We start from the raw sequence: 15,373 nt of genomic DNA, 5'->3' as shown, positions 1-15,373 counted from the left end.
TAACAAAATCAAATATACTACACATAATTGGTGTCCCAGCATCCATAACAATCCAAACTATAAAATGATTATGTTATTTATCCTTCATGATGAACTATATATATATATTAAAAAAGAAAAAACAACTCCACAATTGCTGCATTTTTGTTACCCTACGTCCAAAAAAATTGAATAAAAAGCTATCAAAAAGTCATATGTACTACAAAATGGTCCCAATAATAACTATAGCCTACAGATCGTGTATCATTGTCCTGTGTATGGAATTTTTACCGCTGGAATAAAGTATTATTTTTAGAAGCTGGAACTTTCGCTGTAATTTAATCTACCATCCACAAGGACACCCAAATCTTTCTCTATAAGTGACTCTCCAAGTGTTACCTCACCTAGGACATACGAAGCAAAGAGATTATTACTACCAAGATGCATAACTTTACGTTTATCCACATTGAAACTCATTTGCCAAGTTGATGCCCAATCACAGAGTGTTCAAGTCAGCTTGTAGTATATGGACATCTTCCATAGACTGTACAGTTCTACATAGCTTAGTATCATGTGCAAAAATAGAAATTGTGCTATTAATCTTGTCCTCAATATCATCAATAAATAAATTAAATATAGGACCCAGCACTGAACCTTGCGGTACACCACTTATAACCCAGGACCATTCTGAATAGGAATCATTGACCACAACTCTCTGGACATGGTTCTTCAGCCAGTTTTCAATCCAATTACAAACTATACTTTCCAAGCCTATAGACCTTACCTTTATCTTAGTTTATACATAGAATTACTGTGCATCTGTATTAAAGGGCAATCTAATATACCACTGTGTGCATCTTGTTCAACTGCTTCCACAATCCACATTAATCTGTTAGTTTATACATAGAATCACTTTGCCTCAGAATTAAAAATACACTCACCTAAATAATTATTAGAAACACCATACTAATACGGTGTTGGACCGCCTTTTGCCTTCAGAATTGCCTTAATTCTACGTGGCATTGATTCAACAAGGTGCTGATAGCATTCTTTAGAAATGTTGGCCCATATTGATACGATAGCATCTTGCAGTTGATGGAGATTTGAAGGATGCACATCCCGGGCACGAAGCTCCCGTTCCACCACATCCCAAAGATGCTCTATTGGGTTGAGATCTGGTGACTGTGGGGGCCAATTTAGTACAGTGAACTCATTGTCATGTTCAAGAAACCAATTTGAAATTATTCGAGCTTTGTGACATGGTGCATTATCCTGCTGGAAGTAGCCATCAGAGGATGGGTACATGGTGGTCATGAAGGGATGGACATGGTCAGAAACAATGCTCAGGTAGCCCGTGGCATTTAAACGATGGCCAATTGGCACTAAGGGGCCTAAAGTGTGCCCAGAAAACATCCCCCACACCATTACACCACCACCACCAGCCTGCACAGTGGTAACAAGGCATGATGGATACATGTTCTCATTCTGTTTACGCCAAATTCGGACTCTACCATTTGAATGTCTCAACAGAAATCGAGACTCATCAGACCAAGCAACATTTTTCAGACCAGGCAACAGTCCAATTTTGGTGAGCTCGTGCAAATTGTAGCCTCTTTTTCCTATTTGTAGTGGAGATGAGTGGTACCCGGTGGGGTCTTCTGCTGTTGTAGCCCATCTGCCTCAAGATTGTGCGTGTTGTGGCTTCACAAATTCTTTGCTGCATACCTCGCTTGTAACGAGTGGTTATTTCAGTCAACGTTGCTCTTCTATCAGCTTGAATCAGTTGGCCCATTCTCCTCTGACCTCTAGCATCAACAAGGCATTTTCGCCCACAGGACTGCCGCATACTGGATATTTTTCCCTTTTCACACCATTCTTTGTAAACCCTAGAAATGGTTGTGCGTGAAAATCCCAGTAACTGAGCAGATTGTAAAAAAATACACAAACCGGCCCCTCTGGCACCAACAACCATGCCACGCTAAAAATTGATTAAATCACCTTTCTTTCCCATTCTGACATTCAGTTTGGAGTTCAGGAGATTGTCTTGACCAGGACCACAACCCTAAATGCATTGAAGCAACTGCCATGTGATTGATTGACTAGATAATCGCATTAATGAGAAATAGAACAGGTGTTCCTAATAATTCTTTAGGTGAGTGTATCTCTGCATACATCTTGTTGAATTGCTGCCACAATCCCCCTTAATCTGTTAGTTATATAAAAAATTACTGTGCCTCAGGGAGGTATAATATATTACCATATGCATCTTGTTGAACACTCTTAGTTAATCAGTTACATTACTGATACAGTTACTATACACTATGGCCAATAGACAGCTGCCTAGACCCTCCAAAGGAAAGGGCAGTGGCAAAAATGTTGCTGTAGCTGGCACAAATAGCAGCAGAAGAAGGGGTGGTGGTAGAAGCAGTAGCTGCAGCAACAGGCCAGAGCTGCCACTCATTCATTCAGCAGTCATATTTTGACCAACAATCCAGCTGTACTGGAATAGTGATGGCCTTGCTGTTCACCCGGAGGTCAGTTCATGGCAAACTTTGCGCGTTCGCGATCTGCCAAACATGCGAACATATGGCGATGGACAGGACAGCCAATTGAGACTTTCAGCACATGGACACACCCCCAACCTTATAACAGAACCCTATCTGGCAGCCATTTTACATTATGTGTTTTGCCAGTGTAAGGAGAGGTTGCATTTTGGAGCAGGGACAGGCTGTTAGGAACTTAGGGACACCAAACGCTAGCTAATAGGGCCACAAAAGTCCTTTTAAGGACTGGTAACATTGTGCTATCGATAGGAGTGATATACAGAGGCGTGTGATATACTTATAATATACTTTCTAACATAGAAAGTATATTATAGTGCAATTGTATGCTTCCAGAAAATACTGATTGAGGCCTGCCATATATCAGCTTCCACAAAATAGTGATAGAGGTTTTCCACATACCTGCGTCCACAAAATTACTTCTTGAGGGTTATATACCTGCCTTAACTAACAACTTATTGAGGCCTGCCATATATTAGCTTCCACAAAATAGTGATAGAGGTTTTCCATATACCTGCGTCCACAAAATTACTGCTTGAGTGTGATATCCAACCTTCAACTAACAACTGATTGAGGCCTTCCATATATCAGCTTCCACAAAATAGTGATAGAGGTTTTCCATATACCTGCGTCCACAAAATACAGATTGCGGGATTTGATATACCTGATTCAACTAACAACTGATTGAGGCCTGCCATATATCAGCTTCCACAAAATAGTGATAGAGGTTTTCTATATACCTGCATCCACAAAATTACTGCTTGAGGGTGATATATTTTATTGTATGTAATAAAAGTCAAGTTTTAGATTCTTGCCTTCAGTGATATCCCCATTGGCACACTGCAATGGAAGGTCCCCGGAAAGAAACATTTCTCCCAGAAGGGCATCCCTGAACTATAAGGCCACGTTCAGCGGCAAGTGAATATATCTCCGGCACACAGTGTGGGTGCCATGATACATCTGACCACAGACACATGGTCTAGCAAACATGGCCGGGGACGTTACATAAGTTTTACTGCCCACTGGGTGTACCTTCTGACGGCCGGCAAGCATGTAACCCATGGCACACGTGTGGATTTGGTGCTACCGCTACGGATTGCATGCAGGCCTGCCTCTTCTTCCCCTACTCCATCTTCCGTCTCCTCCTCGGGTGACTCCTCCTTTTCCATTGCTACCGCCTCTTCCGCTGCACCCCCCCAAGCTCCCCAGAACCTATTTGACGTGCCAGGTGAGACGTTGCCATGCTGTGCTATGGCTGTTGTGCCTGGAAGCCAAGAGCCACACCAGTCCTGCACTGCTTTAAGCTCTGCAGTCACAGGCCTATCAGTGGCTAACCCCGCTCAATTTGACAGTTGGTAAAGTGGTGTGCGACAACGGTGCCAATCTGCTGAGCGTGCTGAAACAGGGCAAAATGACACACGTGCCGTGCATGGCACACATCCTAAACTTAGTCGAGCAGCGATTCATTGCCAAATACCCCGGGATCCAGGACGTATTGCGGCAGGCCAGGAAAATATCTGGCCATTTTAGAAGATCTCACAAGGCATGACCACTTACCCGTCAGACTAATGATTTGTGACTGCTCGACGCACTGAAACTCCAGCTTGTATGTTTTATAGGCTGCTCCAGCAGAAACGTGCCGTTAACGACTACCTGTATGAACTCTGCGGCAGGACAGGTTCTGGGGAGCTTGGTTTCTTTGGTCAGTCACAGTCAGGGCACCATCAGTGACATTGTATCTTATGTCTTCTTTCTGGAGCTTGCATTGGGTCGTGTCATTGTTCAAGCAGTCAAGGAGCAGGATCTGGAAGATGAGGAAGTCACAATGCTGAATGACTTCCCGGGGGGGGGGGCTACTCCATCTGAGACAAGTCAGCAGGAGTCTGAAGCGGAGTCAGAGGAGGATAGTGGCTGGGGGGAGGAGGAGGAGCAGCAAGAACAGTAGGCTTTAAACTTTACGGGGATCCCTGGTGTTGTCCGTGGCTGGGGGGAGGAGACCGAGGACAACATTCTTCTTGGCGATGAGCAGGAGCCAGGGCGCTCCACCGCTTCCAATTTAGTGCAAATAGGGGCCTTCATGCTCCAGTGTTTAAAGAGGGACCCCCGTATAAAAAGCATGAAGGTCAAGGACCTCTACTGGGTGGCAACGTACTTAGACCTCAGGAACAAACACAAAATGGCGGACATCTTACCAGCATCATAGAGGGCTGTCATAATGCAGCATTTCCAGGCCTTGCTGTGAGAGGTGCTGCATTATTCTCTTGCGGGCACTGGCAGAGGAATTTCCACCCACAGCGAAACAGGTGCGGGTACCAATCCTACCGCGCCTGCAAAAAGAGGATGGTTTGAAGATGTGTTGGTCACTTTGCATATGAGATCATTCTTGCAGTCAACCCATCGACAGCCGCCCTCAGGATCCAGCCTCAGGTAACACCTAGACCGACAGGTGTCCGACATTGAGTTAATGGCCGATGTGGACGCTCTGAGAAGCAAGGAACCTAATGCACCTCCAGCCACAGAATCCAATGTTATTTGCTGTCAGGTGAATGCCTATTGCCTAATTTCTGGGCCTGTACTGGCCGACAGTTGCATTTTTTATCTCTAGCCACATAATCACACACCTGTCTCACTCCTCTGCCTCTCATTATGGTGGTGTATAAGCAGCATTCACCATAAGGACCTTTTAATGTCACAGGGTCATATGACTGTGCCCCCCTTCTTGTACTGTGCCCCTCACCCAGTACTGTGACCCCTTGTACCCTGCATTGTGCCATCTGGGGCCCCGAAGATGAGACCTATGATACTCCAATAATGTAATACATCTGTGACTGCATTGAGTAAGCTATTAGTCGGGCAGCCCCCTTAGAACTAATGGAGCGAAATGTTGACAATTAATATAAAAAGAAAAGTTATCTAATACAGTAGCTGCACAGGATCTGTTTTCTTATTGAAATGGACTGTTAAAGGGAATCTGTCACCTGGTTTGACCATATTAAGCTGTCACCATTGCCATGTTTAATAAAATACAGGGAGTGCAGAATTATTAGGCAAGTTGTATTTTTGAGGATTAATTTTATTATTGAACAATTGTTCTCAATGAACCCAAAAAACTCATTAATATCAAAGCTGAATATTTTTGGAAGTAGTTTTTAGTTTGTTTTTAGTTTTAGCTATTTTAGGGGGATATCTGTGTGTGCAGGTGACTATTACTGTGCATAATTATTAGGCAACTTAACAAAAAACAAATATATACCCATTTCAATTATTTATTTTTACCAGTGAAACCAATATAACATCTCAACATTCACAAATATACATTTCTGACATTCAAAAACAAAACAAAAACAAATCAGTGACCAATATAGCCACCTTTCTTTGCAAGGACACTCAAAAGCCTGCCATCCATGGATTCTGTCAGTGTTTTGATCTGTTCACCATCAACATTGCGTGCAGCAGCAACCACAGCCTCCCAGACACTGTTCAGAGAGGTGTACTGTTTTCCCTCCTTAAATCTCACATTTGATGATGGACCACAGGTTCTCAATGGGGTTCAGATCAGGTGAACAAGGAGGCCATGTCATTAGATTTTCTTCTTTTATACCCTTTCTTGCCAGCCACGCTGTGGAGTACTTGGACGCGTGTGATGGAGCATTGTCCTGCATGAAAATCATGTTTTTCTTGAAGGATGCAGACTTCTTCCTGTACCACTGCTTGAAGAAGGTGTCTTCCAGAAACTGGCAGTAGGACTGGGAGTTGAGCTTGACTCCATCCTCAACCCGAAACGGCCCCACAAGCTCATCTTTGATGATACCAGCCCAAACCAGTACTCCACCTCCACCTTGCTGGCGTCTGAGTCGGACTGGAGCTCTCTGCCCTTTACCAATCCAGCCATGGGCCCATCCATCTGGCCCATCAAGACTCACTCTCATTTCATCAGTCCATAAAACCTTAGAAAAATCAGTCTTGAGATATTTCTTGGCCCAGTCTTGACGTTTCAGCTTGTGTGTCTTGTTCAGTGGTGGTCATCTTTCAGCCTTTCTTACCTTGGCCATGTCTCTGAGTATTGCACACCTTGTGTTTTTGGGCACTCCAGTGATGTTGCAGCTCTGAAATATGGCCAAACTGGTGGCAAGTGGCATCTTGGCAGCTGCACGCTTGACTTTTCTCAGTTCATGGGCAGTTATTTTGCGCCTTGGTTTTTCCACACGCTTCTTGCGACCCTGTTGACTATTTTGAATGAAACGCTTGATTGTTCGATGATCACGCTTCAGAAGCTTTGCAATTTTAAGACTGCTGCATCCCTCTGCAAGATATCTCACTATTTTTGACTTTTCTGAGCCTGTCAAGTCCTTCTTTTGACCCATTTTGCCAAAGGAAAGGAAGTTGCCTAATAATTATGCACACCTGATATAGGGTGTTGATGTCATTAGACCACACCCCTTCTCATTACAGAGATGCACATCACCTAATATGCTTAATTGGTAGTAGGCTTTCGAGCCTATACAGCTTGGAGTAAGACAACATGAATAAAGAGGATGATGTGGTCAAAATACTCATTTGCCTAATAATTCTGCACTCCCTGTACATTATTTCCTGCAGTGGTTTTCTTTCTACTTTTCATGCTTTCATTTTGCTAAAAAAGCGATTTTTGTATTATGCAAATGAACCCTGAAGGTGCATAGAGGGGCGTTATTCATCACCCTCTGAGCGCAGTAACGCCCCCTGCAGTACCTAGACCACCTTAATTTAGAGCCCAAGCACACACCCTCGTTATGCAGTATAGTCCCACAGCTTAGTTTAACGGCGCCGCCCCCTCTGCTACGTCAACTAATTAATTCAAGCCACGCACCTGGAATCTTCAATTCATCCATCTGAAATCTCGCACAGGCACAGTTCCGCCTATTGCCTGCGCCTGTGCGATCCAACCGCTCCTGAGGGCAACAGCCTCAAAAGTGTCACTAGGCTTGCGCCGAGCCCAGTGACGTCTTCTTATCGCTGTTGCCCTCAGGAGCTATTGGATCGCACAGGCACAGGCAGTAGGCGGTACTGCGCCTGCGCGACATTTCAGATGGACGAATTGAAGATTCCAAGTGGCTTGAATGAATTAGTTGACGTAGCAGAGGGGGCGGCGCCGTTAAACTAGGCTGTGGGATGATACTGCATAAAGAGGAGACGGGTTCTAAATTAAGGTGGTCTAGGTACTGCAGGGGGTGTTACTGGGCTCAGAGGGTGATGAATAATGCCCCTCTGGGCACCTTCAGGGTTCATTTGCATAATACAAAAATCGCTTTTTTAGCAAAATGAAAGCATGAAATTAAGAAAGAAAACCACTGCAGGAAATAAGGTATTTTATTAAACATGGCAATGGTGACAGCTTAATATGGTCAAACCAGGTGACAGATTCCCTTTAAAAGTAGCTTCTTATTTATTTTGTGCATTTTGTTATTTTGTTGCCATGTCCTAACTTCCTGGGAAAAGCTAGAGATGCTGGGAAAAGGAGGACAGAAAGTCACCAGTTAGAGAGCAAGGGATTCAGATGTGTTTGCTAAATTGTTTACCTGAGGTGTTCTGTGATCAGCCAGAGTCTGAAGGCTTTATCCACAGCAAGCAAAGGACGATTGTTGAGTATCTGCTGCCTGCTAAAGAGGATCTGTAGTCTTCGTTTATAATCAGTAGCTGACGAGATCAGAGGTCTGCCTGCCCTGAGGCCAGCGTTGGATCATCCCTCAAGAAAACTAAGCTACCATTCAGGCCTGCACTGGAAATCTCAGCCTGAAGCATTTTCCACTCGGTTAGTGCGCACTTTGAATGGGACTTAAATCCTGAGCTCAGGTCCCTCCCTACAATCAGGATGAGGACAAGTTTTGGCACCGTTGCAGCAGTTAAAACTTTACTGCGACAGCAAGTGGATCCACATCCCAGCTCTGGAGTTACAAATAGCCATGTGGGAGTTCAGGGGAGTCTTGCTGAGGTGGGGTGGTGGGCATTACGGGAGGGATAGAGTGGCATTTTTTCTGTATTTGGCCTCTGTGAGCCACAGTGCCCGTCAGCCAAGATCCCAGGTACACAGACCCCAAATTTGGTGTTGATTCCTAGTGGCTTCAGTTCTCTGTATTTGGCTAGGAGATCCTGCCGTATTTAGCGGCATTTAGGCAAAATATAAATCCTTTAAGGTAGAGTACCTAAATTAGGCTGGGTTCCCACTGTGGACAATCTTGGGTTGCTAGCAACCCAGAGAGATTGTACTACCGCTTCAGTACACCGGAGCACACCTCACTCCGTGTGGTCTAACTGGATCACGGTGTACAGTACATTATTATGTATATAGTTTTCTCTAGAGTCAATAAAGTTATTTTGGTTCACACAGCTCACTGTCCCTGCATTCATTCTTGTGTGGTTCACTGTATCCTAACGGACTCCCTCGGGTCCACATCTTACAAATGATCCCCTTTGGTATATCACTGTCCATGTTGTGGTACTATTTGTGTACTTCTAGTAAGTGTTTGCTGGCTGCAAATATGACCTGAAGGTTTTTCAGGCTTGTCTGCCATTAAAGTGAATTGGGCCCACCGCGAACACACGGTTCGCAAACATTTGAACGCGAACGTGCGTTTGCGAATCGTCCCGGCTGATGTTCTGATGAGGTTTTGATGTTGTTGTGCTGTGCCTCTTTTTCTCTACACATAGTGTTGTGTGTTTCTTCCAAACAACTCAACTTTGGTTTCATCAGTCCACAGAATATTTCGCCAGTACTGCTGTGGAACATCCAGGTAATCTTGTGCAAACTGTAAACGTGCAGCAATGTTTTTTTTGGACAGCAGTGGCTTCCTCTGTGGTATCCTCCCATGAAATCCATTCTTGTCTAGTGTTTTACATATCGTAGATTCGCTAACAGGAATGTTAGCATATGCCAGAGACTTTTGTAAGTCTTTAGCTGACACTTTAGGATTTTTCTTCACCTTATTGAGCAGTGTGCACTGTGCTCTTGCAGTCATCTTTACAGGACGGCCACTCCTAGGGAGAGTAGCAGCAGTGCTGAACTTTCTCTTTTTGTAGACAATTTGTCCTTCCCTGGACTGATGAACAGCAAGGCTTTTAGAGATACTTTTATGACCCTTTCCAGCTTTATGCAATTAAACAATTCTTAATCGTAGGTCTTCTGAGAGCTCTTTTGTGCGAGGCATCATTCACATCAGGCAATGCTTCTTGTGTAAAGCAAACCCAGAACTGGTGTGTGTTTTTTATAGGGCAGGGCAACTGCAACCAACACTTCCAATTAAATCTCATTGATTTTACTCCAGTTGGCTGACACCTCACTCCAATTAGCTCTTGGAGATGTCATTAGTCTAGGGGTTCACATACTTTTTCCACCTGCACTGTGAATGTTTACATGGTGTGTTCAATAAAAACATGGTAACATTTAATTATTTGTGTGTTATTAGTTTAAGCAGACTGTGATTGTCTATTGTTGTGACTTAGATGAAGATTAGATCACATTTTATGACTAATTTTTGCAGGAATCCATATAATTCCAAAGGGTTCACATACTTTTTCTTGCTACTGTAAGTTCATCAAGTTCAACCAAGGGATAGATGGAGAGCGTGAATCCCAGGAGGAAGTGAGACTCAGATTTCTACATGTTTTTTCAGTTAATCTACAGCTTACAGAAAAGATTAAAACCCATATGTTTGACTGCCACAACATGTGCAGTGTCCCACTACATGATCGTGGGCACCGCAAACTTGTTTTATTGTGTTTTATTGTCATATATTATGCCTGTATGATGTAATTCCTCTCATGTCATATTCTCCCATGTCATTATGTGATTTTATGTGTAAGTTCCTTTACACAGGCCTAGTGAGGGTGCTCTACACTAGTTTCTCCACTAGATGGGGCAGTGTTACAGTGTATATATAGCTTAGCTCAGGCCCAGTTAGGCAAGGTTAAGACTAGTTTAGTCAGTGTGCAGCCATGATGTAGCTGCCTGCTGGAGGGAGGCCTCCTGCCTCACTGCTCTCTCCCTGTTGGCTCCACAGTCCAGGGTTAAAGCCCACAAGATTCAGCCTAGAAGTGAGAAGTACACTTCTAGAGCTCAGTCTTCCAGGGTGACCAGTGACAAGCTGCAATTGCAGGTATTCAAGGGGATTATTATCGTTAATTTCTAACGATAATTTGTTTTCCCTTAGTCCTAACATTAGCACAGATGGGGTTAACTGCCCCCTGTGGACTGGTAGGACCGGCGGAATTTTTAATGAGCCCAAGAACCAATAATAAAGTTCTCACTCCCTCAAAAGGAGGGAACTACCCCCCAGCCACCGTGTTTTCAGCAAGCATACGTACTTAGGGTGGGAAATTTGTGTGCTGCTGTTAGGACTAAGGGAAAACAAATTATCGTTAGAAATTAACGATTTCCTTACGTCCTACCAGCAGCACAGATGGGGAGATAACAAGAAGAACCCCTAGGGAGGGCCTTCCTGCCTGGCAGAATTAAGGATAGACTGCCCAAAGGCCGAAAACTCCACAAACTTAGCACCGAGCCTGTAGTGCGAGATAAAGGTCGATTCGCATCTCCAGGAAGCCGATCTGCAGATTAACTCTAGGGGAAGCTGAGTTCTTTCTGCCACCGAGGTTGAAACGGCCCTAGTAGAATGGGCCCTAACAAACTCTGGAGGATCCAGAGATTGGGACAGAAAGGATTCCCTAATGGCTTCTCTGATCCAGCGACTAATTGAAACCTAAGACGCTTTGCGGCCTTTAGATTTACCAGCAAACAGAATGAAGAGATTCTCATCAATCCTGAACTCCTTGGGGTGGGCGTGATGACGTGAGAGACGCGTCTCGCTCTCCCTCCTCGCTAGCCTCCTCCCTCCATGCTCATGCTGAACAGCTGATGCCCTGAATCCTGCGACGCCTGGCTTACCTTCCTCGCTGTGGCTCTCTGCTGGCCTGGTTGTTGGCGCTCCGCTTGCCGCTGGCTGGTGCCGCTGCCGGCGTATGTCCTCTTTGCCTGTGGTCTTGGCCGGCCCCGGGTCCCTTGGTTTTCTCTCCCGGCTGTCTCTGGCTCTCTGTCCTGGTCCCGACACTCGCCTGGAGTCAGCTGTTCCTCGGTCCGTTCGTTGCCTGCCCTCTGCTGCCCTCTGCTGGTGATTGTTGGAACTTCGGGTTTCCCTGCTGCCTTTTTTTGATCTGGATCTTTACTGGAGGCAGGCACCTGGATGGTTGCTCCTGGACTGTCTGGATCGTTTGCTGCTTGGGCGACCAGTGAGGATCCCTCATTCCCTCTTTTTCGGCTGGCCCTGGACTTCCTGCTTGGTTTGTGGCGTATACTGGGACTGCGGGGGCTCTGGACACGTGAGAACATTGATACCCGTCACTTGTGATTTTATTTTTGCTTCGTTAAAGTTCTCTGTTATACCGGAGCTAAATCTTTTTGTCTTCCCCCTTGTGGTGTTTGGAGAGGAGGGGATAGAGGGGTGATAAAGGGGGAAGGAAAAAAAAAAAAAAGAGAAAAAAAAGGGAAGAAGAGAAGGAGTTAAAGGGGGGGGGGGGAAGGGGAAGAAAATGGCCCCAAAGCGACGGTCAGTAGATTCCTCTGTAACAAAGATGGGCTCCAAGACTCCTGAGAATAAGATTGATAAGTTTTTGAAATTACCCTTCCCAAGCGAAAAGAACACCGTTAAAACAAAACTGTCTGCTAATTTGAAGAAATCTGCTAAAATTCCCCAAACTGACGAAACATCCGATGAGGGATCAGTAGAGGCAGGTCAAGAGGCAGGAGAGGAAAGTCTCTTTGCACAAAGGCAAGCTGCACAAATGCGAACTGAATATGACCCTTCAGTTTTGAATAAAATCCTGTGCGCCGTGGAAAATAACGGCACTTTAGTGCGAGGGATGTCTACTCAGCTGGGTTCAGTGCAGAGTGATATTGCCTTAATAAGAGAAGATTTAGTAAAGATCCGGGATCGAGTTCATAATGTTGAAAAAACTGTTGACTCTTTGCAAATTGATATAGATACGTTAAAATCTAAAACCGTGCTTCTAGCCTCAGAAACTCAATCACTACAAAACAAGCTGGAGGATCTGGAAAACAGGGCAAGGCGAAACAATGTTCGCTTAATTGGTTTTCCAGAAGGAGTTGAAGGCCGACACCTAGAGGAACAACTTAAAGATGTGGTTTTGAACAATCTTGGTAGTGATTATTTTTCCTCTACGTTTCAAATAGAAAGAGCCCACCGAATCCCAGGAGGGAAACCTATTCCAGGGAGGCCGCCGCGAGCAATTTTAATGAAACTATTATTATCGGTCGATAGAGATATGATATTGAGAAGAGCAAGAGAATGTACACCTATTGAATATCAGGGCACCAAACTGCTCTTTTTCCCTGATTTTGCTCGGCAGACCCAGGAAAAAAGAAGAAACTTTATAGAGATAAAGAAACGCTTGGCGTCTAAGGACATTAAATACTCTCTACAGTATCCAGCGAAACTTAGAGTGATCCATAACGGGACTTCTCAATTTTTTGAAAAACCACAACAAGTGCTAGATTGGATGGAGCATATGGGCATATGAAATTGTGTAATACCATCATGGAGGGGAGGTGGGGTTAGAGTAAGGGAGAATGGCCGGAGGTGAGAGGTTCGCTGACTAGATCGGGTGAACCAGTGGAGAGGGGAGGGGGGAGGGGGGAGGGGGGAACCCACCTTGCAGGTATGGGGTTGGGGTTTTTTTTTTTTTTTGCCCTTTTCCGCTGCAGTGAAGGATGTCCACTAGAATTGTAACTTGGAATATCAGAGGGCTCGGGGAAAGGGTTAAAAGGCAAGCTATCATGGATGCATTAAAAAGATATCTTCCAGCAATTATTTGTATGGTAGAAACTCATCTTACTAAAGAAACTGTGTCTCGCCTGACAACGGGATGGTATTCTCAAGCCTATCATTCCACCTTTAGCAGTTCTTCTAGGGGCGTCTCAGTTCTCATTCATAATTCTGTGGACTTTGCCCTTATAGAATCCTGTATAGATGACCAGAGTAGATTCATTTTTTTGTATGGTAAGCTGCATGGTTACAGTTATATCCTCGCTTTTTTTTATATACCCCCGCCTTTCTCATTGTACCCACTGATCCAGCTAACACTTTTTTCTGAAGGGAGATCAGAATGCCGGTTAGTCCTGATGGGGGACTTTAATGCGGTCATGGACCCCAAAAAAGATAGATTTACATTAGATGCAGAACGTGGGAGGAATCCATGTAACTCCCCGCTGCCACAGTTCTGCTCGGAGGTTGGATTGGTGGATATATGGGAATATCTTGGCGGAGGAAAGAAAGTATACTCTTGTGTCAGCCGGGGCGGTAGAGCAATGTCTAGGATCGATTTAGCATTTACTAATGAGAGCAATCTGAGTAACATCCGGAAGATACGATATGGGGTAAGAACAGTTTCGGACCATTCACCCGTACTAGTTGAGGTTTGCACCGGGAAGAATAAGGACAACAGAGGGCTAGGATTTAAGCTGAATCCATATTGGCTTACTATTATGGATAACCTTCAGTCTACTAAATCATTGATATCCTCCTTTTGGGAGGTGAATCTCCCCTCTGCCAACATCAATACAGTATGGGATGCCCTGAAAGCATATCTGAGGGGGGTCTTTATAAGCGAGATTGCTGCAGCAAAGAGAACATTTAAAAAAAAAAGAGGAGGAACTGGCCAAGACTGCCGCATGTACAACTGAGCGATTCACCAGTCAACCTACTGAGCATAACAGGGAAGAGATGCAGAAGGCTAGCTGCTCCTTGGAGAAATATATAATAGAGAAAGCAAACCATAGAGTATTCTTTAAGGGCTTAAAGTATTTTTCAGAGTCTGGACGCCCTGGTAGGCTTTTAGCTAGGATAATTACACAACAAGACAAGAAAAATCGATCTATCGTTGCGATTCGCAATATAGCGGGGGAAATTATAACAGATCCAGAAGGAATTGGGGACTCCTTTTTACAATACTTTACCCAGATATATAGCTCCTCTTCTGGTGTGTCATCCGATCTGGCGATGCGGTTCTTGGAGAGGATTTCACTCTCTAATTTAAATGAAGCCCAAATAGAATATTTGGAGGAGGAGTTATCTCTTTCGGAGCTTCAGGAGGCTCTGGGGTCTATCTCGGGGAGCTCATCGCCAGGGATGGATGGCCTCCCATATGAGGTTTACCGTAAGTATAGTGATGTGATTCTTCCTCAGCTGCTAGAGGTTTTTTCCCAAGCAACACAGGGAGGGAGCCTACCATGCTCTATGATGGAGGCTCTTATTGTCCTAATTCCTAAAAAGGATAAAGACCCGATAGAAATGAGTTCCTATAGACCAATCTCGTTATTAAACACAGATGTTAAGTTACTATCAAAAGTTTTGGCCAGGAGGCTGTCGCGGCTTATATCCACTATCATCCACCCAGACCAAAATGGCTTTATGCCAAAAAGGGGTACCCATCATAACTTGCACAGGTTATTTATGAATATTCAGTCCCCCAGGTGCGGTGCCCGCTCCATCCTGTCGTTGGATGCTACCAAAGCCTTCGACAGGGTGGAGTGGACTTTTCTCTGGGAGGTGATGAAAAAAATGGGCTTTGGCCCTAGATTTATGGCGATGGCTCAGTTATCATATAGCTCTCCAGTTGCCAGGATCAGGATTAACGATACTATCACAGAGAGTTTTACTTTAGAAAGAGGCACCCGTCAAGGCTGTCCTCTTTCCCCCCTCTTGTTTAATATTTATATTGAACCCTTAGCAGCTAGTATAAGGCAGGATCTGCAGGTGGCCGACTTTGGCATAATGGGGAAGTAT

The sequence above is a fragment of the Bufo gargarizans genome, chromosome 5 (assembly GCF_014858855.1).
Source record: "Bufo gargarizans isolate SCDJY-AF-19 chromosome 5, ASM1485885v1, whole genome shotgun sequence".
NCBI classification, from domain to species: domain Eukaryota; kingdom Metazoa; phylum Chordata; class Amphibia; order Anura; family Bufonidae; genus Bufo; species Bufo gargarizans.
Note: the sequence above shows the minus strand (reverse complement) of the source record.